At 34.5% G+C, this 16,449-nt stretch overlaps 1 long non-coding RNA gene across 1 annotated transcript; it reads left to right on the top strand.

Annotated features, from left to right (window-relative positions):
• Nucleotides 1-10,850: 10,850 nt before the first annotated feature.
• Nucleotides 10,851-12,882, top strand: LOC124896131. Its single transcript, XR_007052643.1, has 2 exons — nucleotides 10,851-11,331; nucleotides 12,596-12,882. It is a non-coding gene; the product is annotated as an uncharacterized LOC124896131 (long non-coding RNA).
• The last annotated feature ends 3,567 nt before the right edge of the window (nucleotides 12,883-16,449 follow it).

Here is a 16,449-nt window from a genome sequence, read left to right as displayed (position 1 = left end):
TCAGTATCGCAATTTCTCTGTGTAAGTAGTACTCACGTGAATCATTTACCTAGTTAAAGCGTTCCTCAAGGTCTTTCCAGATCAAAGTTGCACTCGTGCCATAGAGAATTTCAGCAAGCAAGCTTTTATTTACATTTCTCATTAACCACGAGACCACTATCGTAGTACAGTGATCCCATTGTTTCGCTAATTCTCTATTATAGTGACTTCGAGCTATTGATCCATCAATATATCCCAGTTTGTTTCACACTAGCAAGACCAACTTCATTATGTGACTCTGTATTGTATAATTCTCCATTCATGTTAGCTCGATCCCCAATGACATTGATCTTGAGCCATCAAAAGGATACAAATACAACGGATATAGATGATCAATAACAACAGTTGCTACACTAGCCCTATTTGCACTCTATGCAGCACTAGTTCCTGCATTTTCCATTAGCAGAATAGAAGAAAGAAAACCAAAAAAAATGTGTGCAAAATTTGAAAAGTTTGCGATGAATCTCTATAATTTCAGTCAATTATCAACTGAAATTCTAAATTCATTCATGTCCACCTCTGATACCATAATAAATTTCACATAATTACGGAAGAAAATACATAAAGCTTCCAGATTCTATGGTGAACTAGAATAAGAAAGAAAGAGGAGAAAGAGAAGCAGCTAAGATTTTTTCATTCTAATCAGAAAATAATCCCTCATACATCTATATATATTGCCCAACTAACCAACTCACTAGTGTTATCTATGCCAACTAATTGACAGTTGTAAGATTCCTAATTAACTCCAATAATACCAGCAACTAACCGCTAAACCAACAACTAACTTCTATATAAACTTAGCTATGTATTTATTTTATCAAGGCACCTTAGTGCACTTGTCTAATACTTTCACAGAGAATAGTTATGATGAAATTATCAACTTTCTAATCATAATTTTCTTTATATTTTAGAAAATTCTCTGATAATTAAAGCAACAATACTGTATATAAAAATGTGCAGACGTGAGGGGCCACCTTATTCTAAGGGTGTCTGTTATGATTTGGATAGAATAAGAAAACTACAAGTAAAATAAAAACAAGAACAACACACGAATTTATGTGGAAACTCTTACAGAAAAAACATGGGCAAAGGTAGAGGAATTTTACTATGAAAGAAGAGGAGAATAAAATGGAGAATGATGTAATTTTTGAATGTCCAAAACCGACCCACTAAATGCACTTATATAGTATGTGCATATAAATAAGTCCTAGGCCCAAAAACATATAGGTCCTACCACAACAGACCCCATCGAAAATCATAAACATGGGTCACACCGCAAAACTTTCAGGGCCGAACCAACAAAATTTGGGTCACAACTCTACCAATCTCTACCTTGACACGAATTTTAATTTAGAACTCAAATCCATTTCAAGACAAACTCTCCGCCTCTTCCACAAAAGCCCCTAAGGGCACATCTTAATAGCTAACACCAACCAAGTCCAAGCAATGCTCAAACTTGGCACTTGGTAGTGTCTTGGTCATCATATCAGTAGGGTTATCATGGGTACTAATCTTACTTACCATAATATCACCATGAGCAATAATTTCACGTATAAAATGATACCGAACATCGATGTAATTTGTCCTCTCATGAAATATCTAATCTTTCGTAAGGAAGATAGCACTCTGACTGTCGCAAAAACTCGTAGTAATTTATAAGTCTTTGCTAAGTTCACCAAACAGACCCTTCAACCAAATAGCTCCCTTGAAAGCCTTTATAATAGCCATGTACTTTGCCTCAGTAGTTGAAAAAGAAACCGTAGTCTAAAAAGTAGCTTTCCAACTGATAGCACAACCACCAATAGTGAAAACATAGCTTGTAAGGGATCTCCTTTTATCATGGCCTCCTGTAAAATCAGAATCAACATACCTAATTACTCCATCTCTATTTCATCCTATAAACAAACATCAGCAGATCTATGAAAGTATCTGAAAATCCATTGAACTGCTTTCCAATGTTCTTTGCCAGGATTTGTCATGTATCTGCTAACTGCACCGAAAGTATATGATAAATCTGGTCAGGAATACACCATCACATACATAAGAGACCTGACAACATTAGAGTATGGAACTCAAGACATATAATCATACTCATTATCTATCTTTGGAGATAAAGTGGCCGAGAGTTTGAAGTGAGCTGCCAATGGAGTACTGACGGGCTTGGCAGTTTGCATATTGAACCTGTGAAGAACTTTCTCAATATACTTTTTCTGACTCAAGTATAACTTACATTTCTCTCTATCCTTCATAATTTTAATGCCAAGAATCTTCTTTGCTGCTCCTAGATCTGTTATCTCAAACTCCTTGATGAGCTGCACTTTGACTTTTATTATCTCTCTATATCCTTTGCTGCAATCAACATATCATCAATATATAAGAGAAGATACATGAAAAAACCATCACTTACCTCCTTGAAGTAGACACAACTATCATAACTACTCTTTCGAAACATATGAGAGGTCAAAAAAGAGTCAAACCTCTTATACCACTGTCTAGGCGACTGTTTTAAGCCATAAAGAGACTTTTTCAGCAAGCATACATAGTCCTTCTTTGCTGAAACTACAAAGCCCTATAGTTGCTACATATAGATGTCCTTCTTAAGTTCTCCATGTAAGAATGCAGCTTTTACATCGAAGTGATCAAGCTCAAGATTATGCATGGCTACAATACCAATCAAGGCCCGAATCGAGCTATGCTTTACAACCGGAGAAAACATATATGTGAAGTCAACACCTGGAACCTGACTGTAACCTTTAGCAACTAGTCTTGCTTTGTACCTAGCATTTTCAACTCCTGATGTTCCTTCTTTCTATTTAAATACCCACTTACAACAGACATCTTTCTTATCTTTAGCCAATCTCACCAGATTCCTTGTGCCATTCTTATGAAGTGATTCTATCTTCTCCTGCATAGCAATCATCCATCAGCTGAAATCATCACAACTAACTGCCTCTGAGTAAGAAGAAGGTTCTTCACCAAAATCAATACCTTTTGTTACTTTTAATGTATAAGCAACCAAATCAGCTTTAACATACTTCTGAGGAGGTCTAATACCTCTTCTAGGCCTGTCTTTAGCAATAGAATATTGTGGCATCACTGGTGGTGAAGAAAAATAGTACCACTCTGTATCTCCAGGCTAGACTGAGAAGTAGGCACTTGTGTGGACTCTACTCCAATCTATAATTCAACGTGGGTGCTTGACTTTTGATGATTCATGTCACTAAGCTTATCTGGGGATGAAGCACTAGATTCGGAGGGAGCATGAAGCATGGCAGTTTCATCAAACATAACATCCCTACTAATTATAACCCTTCCATTTATAGGACATCAAAGTTTATAACCTTTAACACTGGGCTTATAACCAATAAATAAGCACTTGATAGATCTAGGTTCTAGCTTTTCATTATCAACATGAGCATAAGCAATACATCCAAATATCCTTAAATCAGAACAACTAGCAGGAGTACCATACCATACCTCTTGTGGAGTCTTTTTATCAATCACGACTGATGGTGAGCAGTTAATAAGAAGACAAGATGTGGAAGCAGCTTTAGCCCAAAAGGACTTAGATAAACCAGCATTAGAGAGTATACAACGCACCTTCTCCATTATAATCATATTCATTCGTTCGGCCATACCATTCTGTTGCGGAGTATGACGAACTGTCAAGTGCCTCACAATTCCTTCTGACTTTCACATAGTATTAAATTCATTAGAACAGAAGTCTAAACCATTATTAGTCCGAAGACGGTTTACCTACTTCCTTATTTGTTTTTCAATCATGGTCTTCCACTTCTTAAAAGTAGGAAACACATCATTCTTTTGCTTCGGGAAAAACACCCAAACTTTTTTCGAATAGTCATCAATAATAGTCAACAAGTAATTCGTACCTCCTCTAGAAGGTACTCTAGAAGGATCCCAGAGATCAGAATGAATATATTCAAGTGTGCCTTTAGTTGAGTAGATACCTTTAGTGAATCTGACTCTTTTCTGCTTTCCCAAAATGCAGTACTCACAAAAATCCAATTTGGTAATACTCTGGCCATCAAGAAGTCCTCTCCTGCTTAGTTCAACCATTCTATTTTCACTCATATTCCCCAGGATCATATGCCAAAGTTTAGCAACGTCACTTTCTGATAGAGAGGAGGTAGAAACAGCAGCATCACCAATAATTATAGATCCTTGCAAGATATATAAATTTGCAGTCTCTCTCTGTCCCTTCATCACAACAAATAGAACCTTTAGTAACCTTCAGGACTTCATTTCACCAGTGTTCCTATATCCGTTTGAATCAAGGGTACTCACGGAAATAAGATTTTTCTTCATGTTTGGGACATACCGCACATCACTAAGTTTCCTCACAACCCCATCAAACATTTTAATTCTGATTGTTCCAATACCAACTATCCTACAAGGTGTGTTATTTCCCATCAACACATCACCTTTAGAGATTGTTTCATATGTTGTAAACCAATCCCGATTGCGATACATATAAAATGTGCAGGCTGAATTAAGAATCCAATCCTCACAGGGTTTGGAGTTACCATCAAAAACTATTAAGAGTTCTCCATCACTACCGCCATATTCAACAAAAATTGTTTCACCAAACTTCTCTGGTTGGTGTCCCTTTGGTTTTGGAGCTTTCCTTTTCTCTCTATTCTGTAACTTGTAATACTCGTATTTGATATGGCCCTTCTTCTTGCAGTAATTACAGGTTTTGTTTTTGTTTCTGGATTTCGACCAATTTATGTCATCACCTCCAAAATTTCTCTCATGGGTCCTTCCTCGAACAATGAGACCATCTCCTTGAGTCTCTGACCCATTCACAAGATGTTTCATCTTCTCCTTAGAGAACAACGCATCATAGACTTCATCTATGGTCAGGGTATCACGACTATATAAAATCGTATCTCTAAAGGTCGTATATGATACAGGTAGTGAACACAACAAAATCAACCATAAATCTTCCTCATTGTACTAATCTTCCAGAGTCTCTAAATCAGAAACAATTTTCTTAAAGACAAATAGATGATCCTCCAAGGACGCACCCTTAGACATGCAATGGGAATAAAGTCGTTGTTTGAGATGTAACTTAATTTTTAGGCCTTTTTTCATACACAATGATTTAAGTTTCAAACAAAACCCAGTGGCAGTGGTCTCCTTCAAAACATCCTGTAGAATCTGATTGGATAAATGAAAGTGGATCTGAGATAGAGCCTTCCGACCCTTACACCGTTTGTCCTAGTCCATCCATGATAAGGGCATCTTATCAAACCCTAATAGAGCATCGTCCAAATTCATCTGGGTGAGCACAGCCCACATCTTAACCTACTATAATAAAAATCTGGTGTTGCGATCCAACAACGAATTATCATACTTCATGGTTGCCATCCCCTATGAAAGGATGGAGTATATTCAACTCATAATTATATGGAAGAAAATATGGACATATCTGTTACAGATAAATTACATCATCTGGATATTTAATTCCCAACCTAGATGACCCTGTAAATCCTTTGGGTTACCCGATTAATAGAGCATGGAATTAGAAGAAAGGAAACTCTACAAGGCGAAGTCATTTACAACGTCAAGAAAAAGATCGATCAAAATTCTAAGGATTAGAAGATACAACGGTCACAATATTCAAACTTTTGTATAAATAAAACATAGTAGCCTGAGTTTATTTTTTACATCTTTACTTGAGCAAACTCCTAGTTACTTCTTATCCTTATACAAATCATTGTAATATGTTATGGTGAAAATAAAAGAGAGAAGAAGCTAGAATCTATAGAAGTAAAGGTTGCTACCTTTATCATAAAGATATCTGATAAAAAATGTGAAAAAGTTATTGTATTCATTTAAAATTTCTCTAAGGCAATCTTTTGTAACCCAAGGGGACTGAAAGTAGGCACCATAAGGGTGTTCCAAACCAGGATAAATCTTTTAGTACTTTTTAATTTATTTATGTTTTTTATTCTCCACTAGTATTGTTTATTTGGTACTAACATTGTTGTGCAGGAAAGCCGACTAACTGGTTATTGTAGTCGACTTAAAGTACAAAAATTTTTACTCACCCCCACCCCACCCCTCTTGATTATCAATTGGTAATAGAGCAGGTTTTATAAAAACATTGCTTACCCGAAAAACTTTCAAATTCCAAGAGCAATACTTTAGGATGATCATTCGTCAAATGAGCCCATATATCAATGGATAACACTACTCTATTGAAAGAACAAATTCAAAATCTTTGTTCAATCAATTGCTTTTCAAGTTTTGGTAGTAATCAAGAGAGAATTTCAAGACTCAAGGACAAAGGAAAGGAATCAAGCAGAATCATTAGTCTCAAAACATTTAAGGCCACTAAGAAATAATAAGAGGTAATTAAAAGTAATGCTAGAGTAGTAAGTTTACTTTATTGTGTAGTTGTAAATCGAAATATGACAAGATCTCAATATGCAAGACAACTAAAGATATATGGGAAAAAATTGAAGTTACTCATGAAGGCACAACAAAAGTAAAAGAAGACGGGATTGGTACACTCGTTAATAAATATGATCCGTTCAAAATGGGCGACGATGAAGGAGTGGAATATATGTTTTCATGATTTAGTTAAATTGTGTATGAACTCAAATCACTAGGATTGACTTATTCAAATAGACTGCAAGTAAAGAAGCTTGTAAGAAGTCTTCTCAAAGCATGGGAGACGAAGACAACCACTCTAGAAGATGGAGATCTACCATGACATAAGATGAACTATGAGGTAATCTTCTTGATTATGAACAAAACATAAGAATAGGTACAGCTAAGAAGAGAGAAAGAAGAATGTAGCATTCAGTGTTATAAATCCTAATGAAAAATAAAATATTGATGAAGAAGACACCAAAGATATGGCTCCCATAAATCGAGGAGTAAGGCATATCCTTAAACAAAGATAATTAGAGACCTCACAATCCTTAAAGAATAATGATTACTCAAGGAACGATGATTGGTGCTACAACTGCGATAAGTCTATTCATATCAAATAAAGTTGTCCTGAGTTAAGAAGGAGATCATCAAAGAAAAACAAGAATATTAGCGCATGGAGTGATGAAGATGAAACTGAGGATGATGCAGAAGTCACAAATATATATTTCATGGCTATAAGAGAGTCAAGTAAGGTAAAACCTTTTAATTTTCATAATTGTAATATCTTGCAATCAAATCTTGATAAATTTCAAAAGGTCATTAATGAGTATAACAAGATTTCTCAAGAAAAGAAAGATTTGAAAATTCACTTGTATAATAGAATTGCTCAAGGAGAAAAAGATTGGCAGCATCTTAGATGCAAGCTGGATAGGAGTTGATGCAACTTAATAGCATCAAAAAGTCACAAAGTCACTGTTCTGTCAAATTTAATAAATTTAAAATTAAAGCAAACTCTAGCGCTAACTCGTTTGCATCTACTAAATTTTCTTTCTCTGATTATAAAACGTGTTACACTTGTAAAAGAAAGGGTCACAAATCATATAACTGCAGAGAGTAGTCGCATGAAATATGAATTTAAAGATAAAAAAAAACTTCTTCTAACCCTCAAGGACCCAAAAACAATTAGGTTCCCAAAAGACAATAATTTTTTATTTTGTAGGAACACACCCGAAAGACCTATAAGAAGGAAATGTGGGTAATAGACAACGGGTGTTCTAGGCATATGGAAAGAATGAAAGAAAGTTTCAATTTTGTAAAGAAAATAGATGGTGGATCGGTTAGATTAAGAGATAACGCTAAAGAAGAAGTTGTGGGAGTCGAATTTGTAAATATCAGTCCTTCCGGTGTTCTAATTGAAGTGTACCTAGTGGATGGACTCACATATAACATTCTAAGTATAAGTCAATCATGCGATGTTGGATTTTATATATTGTGAAATGCACCATCAGCAATATCGCAAGAAATATTACCTTCAGTGATGATCGGGTCAAAAAAATCTATGTTTTAAATAATATTGATTTACCTATTTTAACTTGTCTTACTATTCAAACATATGTTTCTTGATTGTGGCATAGAAAACTTGGACATAAGAGTATACATGCTATTGAAAAGCTCTCTGAAATTGAACTGGCTAAAGGTCTACCTAAATTTATGTTTGAAGAGAATCATATATGTAATGCTTGTTAACTTAGTAAGAAGACTCAAACATAATTCAATGTCACACATTATTAGCATGTTTAAGCCACTCTAAACTATCTGCTTGGATCTATTTAAACCTACCAAAATAGCTACTATTGATAAAAAAAAATATATTTTGTTATAGTTAATGACTTCTCATGATTTATACGGATAATGTTTCTTGCTCACAAGCATGAAACATTCACTAATTTTGAAATATATTATAGAAGAGTTCAAAGAGAAGTAAGATAATTTATATCTACCATACACAGTGATCGTGAAGGAGAATTTAAAATTAAAGCATTCAAAGATTTTTTTTGCACAAATGGTTATACTTAAAATTTCTCTTCACCTTACTCTCTTCAATAAAATGAAATAGTTGAACGAAAGAATATATCTCTTCAAGACCCTGCCAACATTATTCTATTGGAACAATGTCTGTCTGACCACTTTTGAAAAAAAGCAACGAGTACATCATGCTATATACTCAATAGATGTTTGATCAAGCCCATTTTTAAAAAAGACCCCCTATAAGCTTTGGAGAGGAGAAAGACAAACATCATCTACTTTCATCCTTTTGGCTACAAGTGCCTCATCTATACCAATGGTAAGAACACTCTAGAAAAATTTGATCCTCGAAGTACTGAAAATATTTTCTTATATATTCTCCCACTAGTCGTGCATATAGATATTTTAATAAAAAGAACTTTAAGAATGAAATAATTTATGCATGTAGTATTTGATAAATCTAACTCGATTTTTGTGAATATGAGGCTTGATGGAGAACAGGGAAACAATTCCTAAGTCAAAATCACTATAAAAACTGAGGTACAAATAGACACAGAGTCAACTACCCTACCTAATCATTTAAAAGAAAACTTTCCCATAGAATGGATGTATAGTGCAAGCTTTTCAAATGACATCATTATTGAAAATTTAAATGATCAAATACAGATAAGAGATTTATTGAGAAAGCAAACGTATATGACCCTTGTATCATAAAATGACGCAAAATGAATTGATACTTGAAGATGAATCATGACTTTAAGTCATAAAAGAGGAACTAAATTAATTTGAAGAAAATCAAGATTGGACCTTAGTAAAATATTCAAAGAATTGTGCAGTTGTTGGAGCTAGATGGGTCTATAGAAACAAACTGAATGAGGAAGGTATGGTCGTTAGAAATAAAGCAAAGTTAGCAACTCAAGGTTACTCCCAGTAAAAAGGGATTGATTATGATGAAACATTTGCTCCCGTAACAAGGTTGGAATTGTTAACATCCTTTTTAGCTTTTGCCTCTTTTAAACGCTTCAAATTATTTCAAATGAATGTAAAAAGTGTCTTCTTAAATGATTTTATCAATGAGGAAGTTTTTTTTTCAAACAACCTCCCTGATATAAAAAATTTTCTTAATCCGACTATGTTTTCATGATTTCAAAGACACTTTTCTCAAGCAAGCTTCAAAAGCTTGGTATGAGAGATTAAGCATTTTTTATTAAGAAATAATTTTTAAAGAGGAAATATTGACACCGCCCCTTTTATTCAAAAGTTATATTCTAGCATTCTTATTGTGCAAATTTATGTAGATGATATTATTTTTAGAAGTCCTAACACCTTGTTGTGCGAGAATTTTGTGAATCTTATGAGAGGAGAATTAGAGATGAGCCTCATTAAAGAGTTGACTTTCTTCTTGGGACTTCAACTAAGTAGTTGGTTTCCAAAAATTTCATAAGCCAAAGCAAATATACAAGAGAACTAATCAAAAATTTTGACATGGAAAAGGAGAAGGCATTCGGAACACCAATGAGTCCTTTGACTTGTCTTCGAACTGATGCTTAAGGAAAATATGTAGACAAAAAGACTTATCGTGAGATAATTGGTTCACTTCTATACCTAACTTCAAGTCGTCCAGATATCATATTCAGTGTGTGCAAGTGTGGAAGGTTCTTGTCAGATCTAAAAGAATCCTACCTCACAATTGTAAAAAGAACAATTTGATACCTTATTAAGACTCAAGATTTTGGATTATGATATCCTCATGGTCAAAACTTTGATTTAATTGGTAATTCAGATGTTGATTTTGAAGGTGACAAAAATGATCAAAAAAATACAGGTGGAACATATCAACTACTTGGTTATGCACAGTATCTTGGCATAGCAAAAAGCAAACTTCCTTTGCATTATCCATCACGGGGTACAAATGTATAACTGTTGATAGTTGTGGTACAAAACTATTATGGATTATGCATTGACTGCTTGACTATGATTTTTATATGAATTAGTTCCTATTATGTATGATAACACTAGTTCTATTAACCTTTCTACATGTACTATTCACCACTCGAAAGCTAAGCATATAGATATCATATAGAAAATAGAGATTTGTTCTAAATTTTGTTGATTCTAAAAATCAGCTTTCCAATATTTTTACAAAATCTATCTTACAGGAAATATTTTTTTTTTTACGAAAAAGAATCGGTATTACAGGCATTTAATTTCTATTTGTCGTGTTTATTTTTTTTAAATATATCTTTTAATGTGTATTTTTTGTCAGTTTTTAGATTTTCTTACTTTTCTTACTTTCTCTACTTATTAATCTATGGTCATTTAGTATTTAGTGTATCCCTTCTTATCAAATCTCTCATTTCCCGCAACCCTCATAAATTATTTTCTCTGTTCCATAAATAAACCGCTCTAATTCTCTTCATTGTTTCCCCTTATCATTATCTCTTCATTTGCTTCACTGAATTGCCTCTTCACCTCCCCTTCTTTTCTCTCATCATAAACCCTCTCTTCCACTTTCTCTTTATTTGTATTTCTTCACAATATTCAAAATTAGATCTATTACATATCTCCCTCCTCCCTAAGTCTACTTATCGAAAAGCTCCTCCACAAATATTCGAAAGCTCTCTTCAGACTCTTCTGAAGGAGAATCTCATACTGTAGAAAAGGCGTTTAAGAAGCAATCCACTTGTGATAAAGGATATTCTTGCAAGAAATTTTGGGTGGAAACTTGTGGGTCTTTTACTCGAGAGGACATGCAAAAGTTTTGGGGTATTTAGCAAAAGAGAAATTTGAGCTCTTTTAAAATCAGTCTGTGGTTCAGATATGATGATAAACTTGAAGCTACTCAAGGAGTCTCATTTTTCAGTAAGTGATGTTTTCAAGGATCAAAAACTTAAATAGTTCTTCAATGTATATGGTATAGAAGTTTATGAGGATCATGTTTACTTGTTTTATGCTAACCTTCATATATCTCGAGAAAGAGGAGAACTTGAAACCCTAGTGCTTGACCCTAGAATTATATTAAATGACTTTCTATTTGAAAAAGTATATGAAATTGACTCTTCTGTAGGTCTTCCATATATGAATGGTGGTTGGCCTGATGATTTTGAGGTATCGCTTAAAGGAGCAAAGAAGGCAGTTATCAAATTGGGAACTAACCTTTCTGATTTTTTAACCCTGTCTCTGCGATTTGAAAATAGAATTGTAGCAACATATTATTACTACGACCTTAGTCCCCACAAAAGTGACCTTAGTAGCATTTCCACTAGGGATTTATTTATTTTGTATTGTCTAATTAATAAGTATCATTTGAATTGGGGTGATTGGTTTCAAAAGTATATACTAGAAAGTGCTCAGGACTCTAGCGCCTCTGCTAGTTTGCCCTATGGGGCACTGATTTTTCACATTTTGCTTTACTCAATGATTGATTTATCTAATTTTCTTATTGTGTATGTTACTGGTACCTATGACACCCAAGCTTTTAAAAGCATAGGCTATGTGTTAGTTGACTTCCAATGGTGTAATAAGGATTCAGCCAAAACTCGTTATGTGAAAACCAACTCTGAAAGGCCCCCATTGATTCTACTACATTGTTGCTCAAAGAAGTAGAAGGTATACAGAAACGGCCGATGACTCTGGAAGAAGGGATGATATCTCTGTAGGAAACTATTGGAAAAATTAGTCAAGTCACCAAGGATATAGGCACATATGTAGGAAAATTGAGGCTTGTAGTCGACAGCATAAAGATTGAGGAAATTCAAACTATGAATAAATTGATCAAGCAAGTTGACTCTATTAATTTTGGAGTCAGTTCCTCTCACAACGAACTTGTTGTCACCTTTCAGACATACTATTCAACCTTTTCGAATAACGTGGAAAAGTCCTATGATGCCTGCTGCAGGAATGTGATTAGTATTTTGACCTACTTCTTGAAAAAAGAAGTAAATATTTTAGTCCTTGATTCAATAGGGATGTGTCCCTGGCAACTTTTATGTATTGTCTGTGCACTACTATCTCCAATTCCTCCCCTTATTAGGGGTTATTTCTATTGAACTATGTCATCTTTTTATTATCTGCATGTTTATCTATTTTGTGATATTTGTATATTTCCTTTGTTATTATGTCAAAGGGAGAGAAAACACTGGTTCTACAGGTCACAAGGAGATGCACAATTCGAGGGGGAGCCAGCTCAACTTGAAAGAAACTTACAGGGAAGTTTATCTACTTTTATCCACAAATATAGTTTTAATGATGACAATGTTAATCCCTAATTATGTGCCAAATGATAAAAGAAGCAATACACAAAAAGAAAAAGTCCATTTTGCCAGTAGAGATATCAATCCCACAATTCAAACAAAATCTCAAGGCTTTTGGAAGGCTACATCACAAAAGGAAGGAGTATATTCAGCTCAGGAATATAAGAAAAAAAATATGAACGTATCTGATATGGGTATATTACGTCATCTGGGTATTCAATTCCCAACTTAAATGACTCACAAATTCCTTGACTTTCCCGATTAATAGAGTACGAAATTAGAAGAAAGAAAATTCTAATTCTTTCAAATCAAGGAAAAGCTATTACAACAGCAAGAAAAAGATCGATCAAGATTTTGAGGATCAGAAGATACAAAGGTCACAATATTCAAACCTTGTATAAATAGAACATAGTAGCCTGAGTTTATTTTGTACATCTTCACTTGAGAAAAATCGTAGTTACTTCTTATTGTTATAAAAATCATTGTAATACGTTATAGTGAAAACAAAATAGAGAAGAAGCTAGAAGTTATACAAGTAGAGGTTGCTACCTTTCGAATAAAGCTATCCTATAAAGCTTGTGAGAAAATCACTGTATTCATTTAAAGTTGCTCCAAGGAAATCTTTTGTAACCCAAGGGAACTGGAAGTAGGCACCACAAGGGTTAAATCTTTTTGCGTTCTTTACTTTGTTTCTATTTTTATTCCCCACTATTATTGTTTACTAGTGATTGTACCCGCACAATGGACGGTTGTTAAAATTCCATTTGTTCTTTAAAAATATCATAATTGCAAACATTTCTATTTGTCAATTAAATAATATTTAAACAAAGGTATACTACACTTATGAAAAATAATCTTTACCACAATTCTATGCTTCTCGAAGGTTTTAATTTACTCCTTAGATAAATCGAGAGTGCATTGCTTAGTAATTCTTGAAGCAGCTAGTGTTGATGGTGGATCGAAGTAGATCAATCAAATTCAAAATGAACTACTGTGCACAACTAAACAACAAAACTGAGAAAATATATCAGATCAAGAAAGTTATAATACTCATTATTTGTACATGAAGATTTACTTAAGCACTTTTGAAGTGAATTATAAGAACAAATTGTAATGAAGATATACAGTAAAAAACTATAGCTGATAACTGTAATCTTGCACAATTGACTTTTAAATTATAACCCCTAACCCAACCCCTCAAACCTCTACACACATCTATTCATGATTTTTCTTTTAACCATGATACGATAAATACAAGGGAGGTACAAAACACACACCAAAATCAGTCCACAAGTTCAAGAATCAAGGACCTTTTTGGTGACCACTCTCGAATTCACTCAACAACAATAAGAATGAGATAAAATGGTGTGTTTCAACACCAAAATAGCCACAAACCAATTAATTTAACAATACAAGATGATGAACAAGATAACAACAATAATGTGAAACAACGACAACCAAACGGCTTAGGATTACAAGACACAAATGGTTACAAGATTACAATAGACAAAAGGATAGATAGTTAGACAAGTGAGGATATAATCTTAAGAACCCAATAATTTGGTGGACTCTTGGACCCTTAACACTACACACAACAAAAACCTAAATCCTACGTTGACACAGGAGGAACTTTACCTCCTTTAAAACACTAACGTATTAAGCCACGAATCCAACATGAGTGATTCTACAATCAATTTGAAGCCTAGTTACAATATTTTCAGCAAGAGTCCTTTCTCACAAGAGAGAGATGTTTCTAAGTGTTACAACTTTCAATTTTCAACAAAAACTAATGAATGAAACCCTACATTATTATATTTATAGCCATTACAACAATAGAAGCTAAAATATTCAAAATACCCCTCTAGAGGTAGAGGTAGGATCCCTTCAAGTGTAATGTAGAGGCTGTCTTGTTATGTTTCAAGGCTCTTCTTTACACTTCAAGTGTGAGATTAGGGTCGGGTTGGTGTGTTTTAAGTCCTTCACTTGCACACTCTAAGTCTGGGGTTCATTACGCTCTCACATATATCCATCTTCGTGGTTGTACTTGTATCACCCTCCCCTTCTTGAAAAGGATTTGACCTCGAATCCATGCCTTGCAAAATCAAGAGAAGACAAACAAGCACATATCCTAATGACATAAGGGTTAGGGTTATCAAAATACGGATATCAACATGCCATGCTGAGGTGGGACAAACTTGAAGTATAGCCATGAGTCCTTTGTTTTAAGCATAAATAGATTAGTGCCAATGTTACAAAGGAAGTGGCTCAGACAAGCATCAAGACAAAAGGAAAACAGGCCAAGAGTAATCCTTTCCCACCCTAAGATGGTACCGGGATCAAATGGGTGGAGTAATCAAGGACTTAGGTCTCGGACAATCTCACTTTCCCCTAAGGTATCTTCCTCAAAATTAGGCATACTCTCTAGATCACTAGTGAAAATATCATGAGCACAAAGAGGGTAGAGAAAGGTTTCACACAAGCCAACTTCAACTATGGTCTCTATATGCATGTACTCACTAATTTCAAGTCCATCACCACTAGTATGCTCAACATAGGAAACACATAAAGAAAAAGTAGATGGAATTTCTAAGCATGCACCACTTCCTCTTTTAAGAGAGTAATCCCCATATAGATATAATCACTTTGGCCAGCAAAGGAATCACACACCAAAACATTATCACAAGAACAATCACATTTCGGGTTTCCTAAACATTCAAGCGATTCAAGGTCATTTTCACTGGATTGACTATCCTTTCCAAGACTACACATTCCCTATCCTTAAGAGTGCTCTCATCTTACAAGAAGAGATTTCCATCTTGAGGAGGAATGTTGTCACACCATAGTGGGTTTGCATATAGGCTATAGCCTTCAAGACAATCTATACGATCATTCTCACTACTAGGTTCATTAGGAGTGAATGTATCATCTTCAAACAAGATATTATGTCTAAAGAGAGTAGAATCTACCCTCGGGGTAGATTTAAAATACACACATGTACTCTCTAAAGGAAAACCATCAAGTTCCAAAGACGTTTCAAACACATGATCATCCCGATGAGCAAGACAAATATTAGATTCTTTACCATAATACAAGCTCAAGGGTTCACTCTCATTTTCAATTACATGATGTCTATGAGCAAAAATAACAATAAGGCATTCATCATACAACATGCTCAAAGAATCATGTCCTTCTATACTAGGAAAAACCGCAACTACATTATGGAGGTTAGCGTTTTCACCTTGTAGCTCACATGAGCTACGGTCGTCGCCTTGGTTTGGGTCTTGGAAACCCACTTCTCCCTTTGGGAAGCTCTCATCACAAGGTATTTGGACAATAGGTTTTGGATTTGTTGGGATAGGTGTGGATACAAATAGGTGTAGCCTTTCAACGTGCCATTTCATGTCTTTAAGATTTTCATTGATGCGATCAAATGTGGCATCGGGATTATTGGAAGCCATGGTACATAAAATAAAAGACAACAAAAAAAACAAAAAAAAACTAGTTAGCTCAAAATTCCTCACCATACTCTCACTATTGGTTTTTTTACCTCACACTTGGTTTCACAAGTGTTAAAAGTTGGCTTGTACTTCGTGAGTGATTGAGGGTCGAGTCTACTCTTATTCGAAATAGATTTTCATTTAAGTTGACTCAAAGAAAATTTGTTTGCATACTTGAACCAACAAGATACAACGAATTCACAAAAGAGAAACACACACAACAAACGCTT

The sequence above is a fragment of the Capsicum annuum genome, chromosome 1, assembly GCF_002878395.1.
Source record: "Capsicum annuum cultivar UCD-10X-F1 chromosome 1, UCD10Xv1.1, whole genome shotgun sequence".
Taxonomy (NCBI): domain Eukaryota; kingdom Viridiplantae; phylum Streptophyta; class Magnoliopsida; order Solanales; family Solanaceae; genus Capsicum; species Capsicum annuum.
This window is presented reverse-complemented; position numbering and strand designations above follow the sequence as displayed.